Source organism: Triturus cristatus, chromosome 7, assembly GCF_964204655.1.
Source record: "Triturus cristatus chromosome 7, aTriCri1.1, whole genome shotgun sequence".
NCBI lineage: Eukaryota > Metazoa > Chordata > Amphibia > Caudata > Salamandridae > Triturus > Triturus cristatus.
The window spans coordinates 1,195,053,688-1,195,068,222 of record NC_140590.1 but is presented as its reverse complement, the minus strand read 5'-3'; the positions used below and the strand labels follow the sequence as shown (position 1 = coordinate 1,195,068,222).

Here is a 14,535-nt window from a genome sequence, read left to right as displayed (position 1 = left end):
TTTAAAGTGTATTTCTTTATCACGGTCGTTTTAGTGCATTGAAAACCATTCAATAAAAGCGATATTTTTAAACATGAATTGAGAAACGGTCATGCTCCCCCCCCCCCCCCCCCCCACACACTCCCTGCCTTGGCAGCAGTGTTGTTAGTGAACTAAGAGGCTAGCCAGTTGTCATGCATCCCTGATATGTTTGTGGTTTACGTTATGCATTGTAGCAGCGTTATAATCCACGATAAAATATACGAGAGGTTTTTGTACAATGCACACCATCAAGTCACACATTTGAAGTTGCTTTAATCTGTGACAACGAATGAAGAGGAGGCATGGTTTAATAAAATATTTGCATAGAGTGGGGAGTCGCCCTCCCTGCTTTTCAGTAGTGTAAGGAAACATAAAATGACAACTCAATGCTATTATCATTAAATTGTTTCTTGTTGCGGGTGCCGCAGCTTGGCGGGGCATCCTTGCTGACACTCAGAGCGGGGGACGGGCGGAATATTTTTCGCTCCCTAAGTGTTCATGAATGTTTGGCTGGCCGTCTCAGGCCGGCCAAACATTCATGTGCACTTAGCATGTTCTCCCCTTCGAGGAGAACATGCCCAGGCCCCGTCTGAGCGCCGAAACGGGGCGCTGGGACCAATCACAACGCTGCATTGCATGGGTGTAGAGGGGAAGCCAGGATTGACACCAGGTTTTATCGTGCTCTAAAACCTCTAGGGTGTCTCTTCTTTCTCCAGTGTTGCCTCAGATGTCAATGCTCTGTCTCGTAATTGCATGATGGACATGATTCATAGCAGTTTTGTCTTACGGTCAATGCGAGAGTGTCAAGAAGTATAAGGAAATTATTATGCAGTCTGTATGAACTAGTCTACTGCCCAACCACTGAGTGCACTGCAATTAGTATTAGGCAGGAGGGTTACATATTGTAATCCCATTTACATAGTACTTACCACCCCTGAAGGGGTATTGTAGCACTTTATGCCAGGCAGCGATTTGATCCGGACTCAGAGTTAGTAGGTTGGGTTTTGGGGGAGGGGAGGGGGTGCTGGTTATTGGGTCTAGTCTGGTGCTCTTGGAAGCATGCCATGCATTAGATTACTTTAATCGGAGGTAGGTGTGACCCTTAGTGGGAGAGGGGGAATTCATGCATTGATTGGCTGAATTAATAGATGGGCTACAGGATATTTGGGTATTGTTAGGTAGCAAGGGTATGACTTTTAAAGGAGGGGTTGTGCTCTTTGAACTGAGGTGTGGGCAGTTGGCACAGATGCAATCATAGGGATTAAGGCAAGCATGTGATTTGTAGTAGATTGTGCTCCGAGAAACAAGGCATTTAGAGAAAGGAACGGAAGGAGAGAGTCATTTGAAAGATAAAGGAGAGTTGAGAATTAGAAGTATTAAGTCAAAGTCAGTTTTCATGCAGGGTTTTTAAGAATATTTTGGAGGCTTTTTGAGATTGCGTGCAAACCTGTACAGAGAAATAACATCATTTGCATGTGTTGCAATATCGTTGCAGGTCAGTCAAACACCTCTGCGTTCTCACAAACGCACACTAACATCACCTATGGGTAAATAGTATTAAAATAAATATGGTTTAGTTTTCCCATAAAATTCGATTGAAGGAAAACAAAAAATAGGACTGTTGTGCTTTGGTTGTTTGTGCTAGAGATATGCGCCCCCCCCTTGCCCTTTGATGATCAGGGAGGGATGAGGAGAACAGAGTCTGTGTTAGTGAACTTGTGTAAAGTAATGCTTCTCAGGGCAGGTAGCAATAGTGCTATGTCTAATCTCATAACATAGGCACAATTAAGTGTGAGATTTTGCATTTGGTCGTCACTCAGCCTTACTGTAGCATTAATTAGACAAATAAAAGAAAAGCCCTGCTTAGAAACTTCCTCACTTGGACAGTTAATTATTGCAGTCCCACGCCTTACGCTATGCACCAAACCTGTGGTCCCCAGGAAAACAAGTAATCCACAGCCTCTTGCTCAGAAGGCCCTCATTGAAGTTCTAGGGGAGCCCTGGCTCCATTTTTCTCACTTCATTGGCCGGAAAACAAGTAATCCACAGCCTCTTGCTCAGAAGGCCCTCATTGAAGTTCTAGGGGAGCCCTGGCTCCATTTTTCTCACTTCATTGGCCGGTCTAGTGCTCCATCTCCCTTCTCTACTCTCCATACAGAGCACTCTCTGTTTATGCCCAGCTATTCAATGTTTGCTTATTTCTTTGAATGGCAGGGATGCACATTGAGAAATGCTTTGCATATTTTACATACGCTGTCCAGCAGAACAAACTTTGTTTATATAGAGTAATCCTGAATGCAGAAAACTTAATTTAATAACACTAGTCGAACAGAGTTTACAGTATTCTAAAAACAATGGCAGAAACTCCAGATAGTTAATAAGTAGATTCCTAAGAGCCGCTGGCACTATGTCCGACGAGAAGTACTCCTGACTGAAAATGATACCAGCTAGAGCATAGGTCAAGGTGTGTATTAATATGGCTCCTCCCAGTGCCTATATTGCACTGTAAAAGACATCATAGGCACTCCATAGTTTAAACGAAACACAAATGTTTGAAATTACGACGAATATGCAGCTAAGCAAGCGCCGTGCTACCAGTAAACAAAAAAAAGTTCATTAAGAGTAAAACACATAACATCCCAAATGCAAGTAGCAACTCTGGCCACGCTTCGCCATGAAATCATGCGCACATTGTCCGGTGTTATTCTTGCATTTACACGTAAGTCATTTAGTCCAAGGGACAAGATATCATCACGCAAAAATGGAAATACCAAGATCAAAGACTTACACAAGTCCATATCAGATGGTTCTGTCTACTTCGATAGGCTGAGATCAAATGCCCCCTATGACACTGGCCCCGCCTGCAAAGAGTCTTTGAGCCAAAACTAGGGCAGCACCACAACTGTCCAAAAGCAGTTGGTATTTGCTTTGCGAGTGCTTGTTATTGTAATTCCAGGCCTACACTAAAGTTTGGTTTTGGGCCAGTTGAAGTTGTCTGAGGGTCTTTTCCAATAATTCACGTGCCATAGAGTACATCCAAGTGTTGCAGCTTCTGGGCACGGAGTGGATCCACATTGTGGTTGAAGCTGAGGATGGGTGTAGCGGTAATGGAGCATTTGTGGTTGGTGGCTCGTACTCGTGGAAAGCGGGGCAGAACAAGGAAGAAGTTGGTAGACATTTAAACTTTCTGAAGGTGATATTAGTTTTGCCTGGCAGAACATTGGCATTCAATTACCAAAAACGATTTACTTAAATTAGCAGGATTTGATAATAAAGCGAGCAACAAGAGTAGGGATCCCGCCGTGATCTCCCTTGTAGGTGAACATTTTGGGGTAATAAGAAAATATACTCGTGGTACAAGGCACGCTGCCAGAATCTGTTCTACATTCACATCTTTTCAACTAAAAACAAGAGCAACCCATATGTCCCTGTGAACTATTTCCTTAAATTTGCAGGATTTGATAATAAAGCGAGCAACCAGAGTAGGGATCCCGCCGTGATCTCCCTTGTAGGTGAACATTTTGGGGTAATAAGAAAATATACTCGTGGTACAAGGCGCGCAGACATAATCTGTTCTACATTCACATCTTTTCAACTAAAAACAAGAGCAACCCATATGTCCCTGTGAACTATTTCCTTAAATTAGCAGGATTTGATAATAAAGCGAGCAACGAGAGTAGCGATCCCGCTGTGATCTCCCTTGCAGGAGAACATTTTGGGGTAATAAGAAAATATACTGAAGGTACAAGGCGCGCAGCCAGAATCTGTTTGACATTCACATCTGTCCTCCTGCCCGGGGGTTTAGTACAGTCAGCAATGTCAGCCTCCTTGTTCCCCTAAGAAGTATTTTCCGCTCCATTTGCAATCGGCTTCCAGCCAGAGAGGATCCCAATGTAACCTCAGTCGGTCTCTCCTTCCTCCTGTCCCCTTTGCATGCTGCTCTTACTTGTTTTGGCTGTTGGTGATTTCTTAAGCCGCTAAGAAATATTTTCGTTGTGCCACGAGAAAGGGAAAGAGAGGAAGGTAAGCAGACACAATTAAAAAAGGCAGATGATGTGTTAAAATCGGGTCTGTATTATAATGCATACATCGATGCTGAACCAAGACTAGGGCAGGGCCCCAGCTCACAGTTTATCAGAGGGATAGTTACAGCAATCTAGGGATGGAAGACAAAAAGTAAAGTAAATGTAATTTGACAAAAAAACGTGCAGCTAGGCTTTCTTGGCAGCGAACCACCGATTTCTTGCAGGAAAACTAAAAGAGAGCAATCCTTGGAGCCGCCGATGGAATTTGAGCAGCGATGTAAATTAGGGGAGAGGATGTAGCCCAACGGCTAGGGCGATCAATCTAAAATCTGGGGAACCAGATTCGAGTCCTGGCAATGATGCTCAACATCATGTGATTCTGAACAAATCACTTAATCTCCCCGTGCCTAACAAAAAAGAATGTGTCCTTGTGTAACGCAACTGGTGCCCATGTAAAGCGCTCTGATACCCGATACCTTCTGGTCAAGTTTGCGCTATATAAAGCTATGAACACATTTTTTTTTTAATGTGGAATTTCTGCCTCATGCCGTCTGTCTCGATCATTCGAGTGACCGGTACATAGAGATCCTTGGTGTTGTGCCCCCTAGATGACCACTTGAAAAATGACTGGCAAGTAGAGGAGGGCCAGCAGTTCTGGCCCTATGCTAAGAAAATCTTCTACTTCAACTCTAATGAGGTTAGCTCCCTTCTATTTGTATGGAAACAAGCCTTGGCATAACCTCTTGACCTGGCTGTAATGTATTGGAACACAGTCATGTTCAATCTGCTCTGCCTTTGTCTTGTCTCTGTGCAATCTCCCTATTTCGCTGGCTGCTATGGCAGTGCCAGTTTTTTTTATTTCTCAATTTGCAGTGCTGCACGGCACCAGGTCTGTAGGAGCTACTCTTATCCAAAGATGGAGCCTTTGGGCATGGCCATTTGTGCTCACAGGAATCGCCCCTTTCTCTTGTATCCTCTTGCCAGTGTAAGACGCTGAATGAATGGGCCTCCTTAGGGGGAATTATGGGATGCTAGACATCACTGTGGCTTCTGAGAATCTGGTGATATTCTAGGATGCCAGGTTGTCATTGGACTCGTTCATATATGAAGAAAAATTCCCTCTAATTTAGCGTGGTTCCTCCAAATTTGTTTAGTGCTGCACAATACAAGTGAGTGGTTTGGGTGGTCTGTATCTAACTACAGTTGCATCTGATGTAAGCTGGCCATGTGAATTACATCGGTTCAGGTTTTTACCAGTACAGAACAAATGACTGGATCGGGGACGGGATTCTGTTTCTGCCCTCCTTTAAGTACTCAAGATTGACTTTAGAACTGAGGAAGATCCCCCTACAGTTGCCTAGACTTCAAGACAAAGAGTTAGATTGCCTACCTTACTGAGTGAGAACTTGCTGTTGGGGCAGGTCCTCAGTTCACCGAAGGAAAAGCTTTTTTCACCTCTGAGGAGGAGGAGCTGCCAAAGAAAGTAGTCCAGCCAACTGGGCTTTATTCAGAGAATTTGACCGCCATTAGAGAGGACATTTTAGGGTAGTGAAAATGTGAGTACATTAACTACCCCCTTGGTTCAATTTTTAGAAAAATGTAAGTATAGTACCAAAAATGATGCAGCGACTCTCTATTACCGGTGCCCTAGTACTTCATTAGTCACCTGCCCCATTGAAATAATAAGCTCTGCGGGATCACCGCTGATCCTGTGCAATAAGCCAGGATATTTACGCTGAAAGCAACCGCAATTGTCCCAGTGAAATGAGAAATAGATCATGGAATTAAGTACAGAATTAACAATTCAACCAGTAATTCCTAGTTTTTTAAGGGTACAGTTAATAAGACATGATACCTCTGCCTCCAGGTGTAACGGATTGCCCGGCTATAGGTCAATCCAGGATGGGGAGGGACTGATGTATCCTAGCCTCTCCCTTCATCCGCCTTTAAAATGTTAAAAAAGCAGAGGAAACGTGTATTACATTAAAACTAAGGCTGACCCTTTAAGGAAACGTGCTGAGTAGGGGCCCAGGGAATTCTAGCAGGCTTAACCTTTCATCCTGTATCACAGACCCTTTTAGGTCTCTTTTGTGGCTTGCTAATCTCCATTTAGCAGTTGTGTCTCCATTGCCTCCGGGAAGATTCCAACAGCATAACAAAGATCCTGCAAAATAGGTTACGCAGGATGGCCATAGTCGGAGGGCGTTGGAGGTCTCAGTGGGTGAGCATCTGACCTCTGAATTCCATGACACTACTGACCATTATCTCAGCAGGTTAGCTCTGCCCATTTTGTTTCAGAGAATTGCGGGTGCTCTCCCATTAGAAGTGTTATTACCCTGCTTGAAAGTGCTGATCGTCTTCCTTCTGAATTAAGAAGTGCAAGTACACAATCCCCTAAGATCACCCTGCCCTTTTTGCACTGCTGCGGGTTGTTAAGGGACCCCTTGCTTAATTCTGGACCTCCACCCCTTCCTTGGGTGTACAAACATCCCAAACCCCTCTGGTGCACCCCCGGCTCTATTGACTCAGTGATCCTGCATTAAATAATATTATAATGGTGAAAGTCTCTGTTACTTTGCAGTTTGTGCTGCCTCCTCTGAGAACAAGTAGGTATTTTTCAGTCCCCCTTTTTAGGTCGAGCCTGGCAGCGCATGGGCTGCTCTGCGAGGCATGCTGTATTGGAGTATGGAATAGAAGCCCGATCACTCTCTGCCCATATTAGTCATTGGCTTGTATGATTGTCCCTCTTAAATGCTGGCTTCTAATTCTTTAATAGGCTTGTTTGTTCCTCCTTAGTACCGCTTTGTCTTCATTTGTAACCTCCCAAGCGGAGTGGCCCTTTTACTTCGGTTGTTAAACGGTAGGTCATTTTTTTTAGTCTGTAAGCACTAATTTTCTTAAATGACTTTCTCCTACTGCAAAGCAAAACCAAAGGGGATGATGGACGGAGTGTTGAACAATGCAAGCACTCACCCCCAGTCAACTGATCTGGGTTTAATCCATCATCATTCTTTAGCTCACTCCGCCACCCCAGTTCAGACATGGCCATATGCAAATCAGTCTGACCCTGTGCCTCTTGGGAACAGTCCAGCCCGAATTGCCAAGCCATGTCTTCCCTGGACTGGAAACAAGCATCTTGGGACCGGTTTCTGCCGTCATCAGCCAGGCTAGCTTGAATCCAGTGGCCAAAGTCTGGGCATACCCTGCCAACTTAGGGCGAACAAAGAAAAACCAAAGGGGATGATGGACGGAGTGTTGAACAATGATAGCACTCACCCCCAGTCTACTGATATGGGTTTAATCCATCATCATTCTTTAGCTCACTCCGCCACCCCAGTTCAGGCATGGCCATATGCAAATCAGTCTGACCCTGTGCCTCATGGGAACAGTCCATCCCGAACTGCCAAGCCATGTAAGTGCGCCAGGTATGCCCAGACGTGGGTCCTGGGCACACTGTGCCGCTGGAATTAAGCTATCCTGGCTGAAGAGGGGTGAAACCCCGAAACCAGTCCTAGGATGCTTGTTTCCAGTCCAAGGAGGACCTGGCTTGGCAGTTCGGGCTGGACTGTTCCCATGAGGCACAGGGTCAAGACTGCTTTGCATATGGCCAGGTCTAAACTGGGGTGGCATGGTGAGCAAAATAATGATGGATTTAACCCATATCTCTTGACTGGGGGTGAATGTTTGATTTGTTCTGTATTCTGTCCATCAATTGTGTGTCTTTTGCTTTCTCGCCCTAAGTGCGCCAGGTATGCCCAGACGTGGGTCCTGGGCTCACTGTGCCACTGGCTGAAGAGGGGTGAAATGCCAGAAACCGGTCCTAGGATGCTTGTTTTTGGTCCAGGGAGGACCTGGCTTGGCAGTTCGGCTGGACTGTTCCAATGAGGCACAGGGTCAAGACTTATTTGCATATGGCCAGGTCTAAACTGGGGTGGTATGGTGAGCAAAAGAATGATGGATTTAACCCAGATCTCTTGACTGGAGTGAATGTTTTGATTTGTTCTGCATTCCGTCCATCAATTGTGTGTCTTTTGCTTTCTCCTACTGCAGGCACAACATGCTTTCCTGCAACATTCAGCGCACCATGTTTGCTTTCACTTTCCAAGCAGCCGGGCCAATGGCGGCCACTTCTTTGAATAGGTCTCACATTTACAAGACTTTGAGCTATTAGCGTTGTAAATGACAATGCCTTTTATTTAAAACAGATAAATAAAAGGCATTCTTATTTACAATATCAATCGCTTAAACTCACAAATGCGAGACCGATTGCAATTCAAATGCTTGTTTTCCTAATCGCCCAGGATGAGTGGGCCAATGTGCTTGGATTGCAACGATCCGCGAATCTCCCAGTAAACCTCCCCAGGAAGCATAAAGCAAAAGGTTTGCCCAGCCATATATCTGACATGGGCCTAAGCTGCTGATCCTGTGTTTCCACCACACCGACTAAAGATCTTGGCCTTGGGGAAGTCAATCATTGACCAGTGGCTGCTACACACCAGATGAAGACTGCACGCAAAGCAAGTATAAAACGCATGGGTGCTGCCTGAAGAAACTCGGACACCTTTATCGTTTCAAACGTTTTCCAAGAATTGACCTGAGCGTCGTTTCTGTGAAGCTTGCTTTGTGTGCTTACTGAGTTTATTTGTGGCATCTGTATTCGTTCAGTGCTCAGTCCAGCTGGATAACGTGAAAGCACAGGGCTGTCTCTTTCATGCTGTATTTGCAGAAGGGTGATTTGTGCTCAGTGTTGTGCTGCGTTTGTTGGCAGCTGAGCAGTTAAGTGCTAGCAGCAGTGTCACGTGTGTATAAAGTAGTTGACTTGTGTTTGCAGAGCTTGACTTCCTTGCAGTAATGGGATTTGTGTATTAATTGGCATGTTCTTAATAGGACATGCTGGGAACTATCTTGTAGTTGTATAATTTGTATTTTTCTGTGTTTGCCTTGATGTTTGTTTTTATAGGTGTGTGGCTTATATTTTCAGTAGCTTGCACGATACAAGTGTGACTTGTGTTTGCTCTTGTAAGGTCTGTGTTTGCAGTGATGCCACGTGGGTTTGCAGAAAAACGACGTACCTGCTCTAGGGCGGGTACTTTGAAGCCAGCCTCATGTAATACTTCTTTCTCATTGCCTTCTTTTTAGGGAAACGTTCAAAACGTGCCTTTGTTTCTCTTTGACTCCTTTTCTGGTTTCTGGTGCTGGTTTGCAGCTCCCTACCTGATTTAATGCTTTGCTTGGTTATTTACGCCCGTTCCTGTAGGTATGTTTTAATGATATAAAACGCTATGATGGCATTGGTCTGAAGTGCATGGAATAAAATAATTTATTTGAAAAGTTTTATACAGCGCAAACATGACTCTTCAGGGTATCGGGGCGCTGTACATTGAAAAGCAGGAAAAGGTATAAATACTAAATATGTATGTAATCAAGCAGACAAAATGCGAAAAAAGAACAGCCCACATCATAGTAGATATAAAGCGGTAAAAATTGCATTGTGCACTAATTCTTCCTTTGTAATAATGTGTGGTGTGGTTGTGTGGTTGTGGGTGTGGTTGTGCGTGTGGTTGTAGTTTGTGATTTCATGTTGGCTTTCTTAGGCCATTCCACCCCACGTGGTTCTCGGATGCTGGGCAGTTGTGCATCGCATGGCCTGCATGTACTTGGGAGTGGGGGACCACCTCCGCTTCATTCCAAGACCACAGGAGTACCTGGTTTGAGCACCACCCTCTGATGACCTCAGGATTGGATTTACTGTGATTGATTATAGGCAGGTGCCCACATTTCTGGGTACCCCTCTTCTCTCCCCACCGTAGCACCACCACTTGAGGTGTTGTGCAGTCCTTCCACTCCTACTTGCCTGTCTATCCATTCGGTCCTTCTCACAGCATCCAGTTCCACTAGGGGGATACAACTCCCATCCAGTGAACCAATGGGCGGGATGGCACTTGCCAACAGACACTGTCTGTATGTGAATATGGTCGCCTTATTGAGACCGGTTTCCTGGCAACACCTTACAGACCTTAGCAATCCTGCTATTTATACTGTAAAACTCCTACAAGCCCCAGTAAACCCCGCCCCCATAATACCCAGTAACCCTCAAACAGTCTTAACTATTTCAATTCCCATACCCTTTTTTGTGGTCCTCACTTTTCCTCACCATAGTCTGGTCAATTCTTTTGCCTGAACCCTCCTTTAACTTTGTTCAGACTCCCAACCGAAATATAGATCTGGCTGTTTCCGCTCCGTGCCTAGCCACATCCTCCTTCTGGCCTCGAAGTAGTCGCCACTTACATCCAGGAACACCCTCCTTCAGGTGGTTTCCTGCCCAATTGACCAGAATAACCCTGCACCTACCCCTGCAGTCATAGCTGATCGCCCACAAAGCAACCAGCAGATCTCCCTTAAAACAACGGATTTCTCAAGGGGGAGCGCCATCATCTGTAAAGAATATGGTCTGAAGGAACGTCTTTTCACTGCAACCAAAGAAAACACTTTGCCTCACAGAACACAGTCCTGTCTCGGTTTACTTTCTGACACTCTTTTTCAATAGCAGCAAGATTCAAAACACGCTTCCATGCCCTCTAGTTGCTAATTATTTCCTCACAATAGTTGTACCAGAATACAGCCTTTTTATCTCACGTAAATGCCTTTATTTTTCTTTCAGTAGCAAAATGCCACTCAATTGTACTAAATTATTCACTCTCAGATGCTATACTAACGCATTGGGGCATCCTACCCCCCTAAGCAACTCTGCTAACATTGACAGCAGTTGGCCTATAGCATTGCACCGTGAGCCCACTACTGAACGGTTACACCCCTGACATCAAGCCCCGGCCGATTTTCACATGGTCTCCTTTCAACTTATTTTGCTCCCCAGGTTATGATCCATATCCTTCTAATTCTGGCCTGTGGACCCAACACCCAACCAAAATGGCAAGAAAGGTGTTTCAGTAAGTGACTGCGACATCAATCTTCTGATAGTCCAGCAACCAGTCTGGGCACTCGGACCGCCTGCAACAACACGACCTACATCTACCAAATCTCAGCGTCTCCCCTTACGCAAGGCCCACTCTGTCAGCCTCAGTGGCAGCTTCAGTCCTAAATGGATGGGTTGTGAAATCCGCCCCCCCCCTACCTAGCAATTCAAAATATCAATTTTTTTTGATGCAACACTCTCAATACCTGAAACAAAGTCAAATAAGAATCACCCTGGTGCCTAAAAACGAACGCCTCGTTCTGCACTCTTATCCCAACACACTTATGCCGTGGCCTGACCGGACAGATCCCCCAATTCCTCATAGGATTGTAACCTCTCCAGTTTCTCCATGTCACTCTGGTCCATCTTTGCAGCCACACCTTAGTTACCTCACCTCCCCCAGACTCAACCACCTAATGATATTGAAGGTCTTCACATCACTGCAAACCTAACAACCCTGACACCCTGAATGCCCAAATAATGAATTGGGCAAAGCCGAATCCTCAAAGCTATGGATTGGGGAAAAAACGTATCTCCGCCAACACACATAGCGACCTGTGCAGTAACTCCAACATTACTGTGTGCGTAACCCTGCCAGATGTCCAAAACTCACAAGCACAAACTTCCAATATTCTATGACTGATTACCCCAAACTGGCTCAGCATAGCAGAACATCTTGTCATAAAATGCTATACCTAATTTACCCACAATAGTTACAAGAGACACGCTCCTAGCTAGCAGCCCAGCAATAAAATGAACAACATCCTCCGGCTCCATTTCCCAACCCAGCTTTCCACCTAATGTCCTCACTGTCCAGGAACATGTCTCAAACGTATTTTTCTTTTTAATTTCTTTTTTATCCTGGTTGAAAGGGGATCAGGAATTCCCAATGGGCTTTGATGCCATCAACGACCTAGGTCCCAGAGGTAGTGAGCCGTCCCATCTTATGCTTGTTTTACCTTTGTCACCAGACCACGGAAACTCTACCACTGCGAATGAGAAAAGACATCGACTGTGTAATTTTCCAGATATGAAGAAGTGTATTGTAAGTCATGCAACCCAATACAAATGCCCTCTGCAAACACACATTCTGCTCATCCCGATCTGTCTGTCTGTTCATCACTGCCACAGATGCTGCATTATCACGCTTAAAAGGCAACTATCTTGTTTCCCCCAACCACCAATGGGAACATTTCCAAAAAGGCTATGCTGCTACCTTGGCTGAACCAGTTCATAAGACACTTTCCTGTGTACCACTCCCCCTGCCAAAAAAGACCTAATCTAAAAGGTCCAGGTGCAGCTATACATGCACTTCAGTAGGGTAGCTTAGTTTCCACACACACAGCCGAACTGCTTCGGAAAGGCTATCAAGACTCTCAGTTCTGCGTTTACTGCAGCCGCCAACATCAGGCTGTGACCATGAACTCCTTGTTAAACCCAAGCCAGACCACCAGAACTAACCTGGGTCTTCCTGATGGCATCAATATACTTCAAACAAAGCACCATTGGCTTCTCTGGTTAGAGCTTGCAGTACACACTTGCATAAATAAGAAACGCCACTGTCCAGTTCTCAAGTGTAACGGGATAGCTTGGCTTCTTTCCAACTTCACCTCTTCATTAGCTTCCTCCGTTGCCTATACCTCTTTATACAGCAGCTTGAGCGCTTCTATGTACTCCCTCTTCCAAATATTTTTTTGGGTAGAAGCTGTCAAATAAACCAACAATTATTTCGTAGGTCCCCTCTTAAGGCAGCCTTTTCACCTTGTGTCCTCCACCCCAGACAGTCTCCCCTTTGAGGCCACCCTTCAGCCCCTCTCCCTCAACTGGAAGCTCTACCATATGCTTTACCCACTTTCCATGGTACTTTTAACTCTTATCTACTAGCAGGACCTACCCATTGCTGTCACCTGCTGACCTGCACATCCTTTTCTTTGGCTTCTCTGCACCCTCTCTATGTCCCCGCATACTCTCCAAAGACTTCTCGAAGATCTCCCTTCACCACCTGCCCAGCTTACTTTTTTCCTCTTCTATGATGCTGACTTTAATCCTTCCTACCAACGTTTGCCTATGTGAAAGATGCCAAACTCCCTTTCCTTGGTAACCGTACCATCTTGCGTTCCACCTACATCTGGCTCATGATTTCACCATCTCTCCTTTTCCTACCAGTCATTCTTCCTGTTACCGTATCCCCAATGTCTTCAATCTCATGCTCCTCCAGTTTATAGTCCTCGTATTCCAAAAATATTATTCTGAACAATCCTATCCTCACCCGTTCCCCCACTTCACTCAAACTAGGCACCTCCTTGTCCTCTACAGCATCCCTAAAACCCTTCTCCTCTCAAAAGGAGGAACTCACTCCTGTTGGTGTCAAGATTTGGTCAAGACAACCTAAGGATGCTAAATCGCCACCGAAGGAGATGGTCCATGAGGACACATGCCCTCCCCACATTCCAGTAGAGTGTGTTGTATCAGATCCAAGGGTCCGCATTGATCTTTGGAGCTCAGCTGCTGATGACTCTTGACTGTCCTCCACCACTTAGACTTTCTGGTGCTCTTTTCACTATCACCATTGGATTTGTGCTTCCTGGTGCTTGAGACAAATGCCTCTGAGTCCCTTCTTGTGACATTTGCCATTAGGGAGCCCTCTATTTGCACCATTCAACATTTTCCTTCTCCTTGCGGTTGGATCCTCGCATTCCAGACCTGGCCATTTGTGCTAGATGGACAATAATGTTACGAGTACAATGAACTTTAATGAACTGCTCTGCCCTATCACAATCCTTTAAACTTGGTGCAGGATTACAGGTCCAAAGACACATGACTCCTTGAGATGTTGGACTGTCAAACTGTTCACCCTGCTGTTTGTCTAAGCCCCTATGCGTAGAGTCAATATCCTTGATAGTGTGTGTTTTTTGACCCAGTGCCATCATTCCGATGTTCTCACAAATAGAGCTATGTTGGTCTATGTTGCCACATTGAGTGTCAGTTGTTCCTGCCATGTTCATCAGAGATTTTTTTTTTTTTTTTAAATGTTTGTCTATACTGTAAATGTAGTGCAGTTATATAGCGCTCCGCACACCCCCGAAGGGGTCTCTCAGGCGCTGTGCACATACCGCTGTGGAACCCTTCCTGGCCTTTCCCTGTGAAGTGCCCACTCCTGGGCACCCCCAAGGTGAAGCCAGGCATCCTAGCGCTGTTGGGGCCGTTGTGGAGATTAGGCAAGCTATTGCCCAGAGTTGCAGAGTGGGACCCATGATTAGAATAGGCACCGAGGCGAGAATTATCGAGTCCGGGGAAATTGAGCCCAAGACCCGCCCTGGCGGGAATTGAACCCTGGTCCGGGCCAGACCTCTGCATCAGGGTCTGCCGCTCTAACCATTGAGCCACACTTCTCCACCTTCTAGTGATTTAGGAGTAGTATGTTTTTCGTTTAGGGGCACTTTTTGTAAAATGCTAAAATGATTTGTTGTATAATATTCTGATTGTATGAGTTTTTTGTAATTTTTCAAGTTAAAA

At 45.3% G+C, this 14,535-nt stretch overlaps 1 protein-coding gene across 2 annotated transcripts in view; it reads left to right on the top strand.

The window, feature by feature from the left end:
• PHGDH (phosphoglycerate dehydrogenase) overlaps window positions 1-14,535 on the top strand; it is a 149,664-nt gene that overhangs the window by 45,092 nt on the left and 90,037 nt on the right. The gene's annotated exons all lie outside the window — the stretch shown is intronic.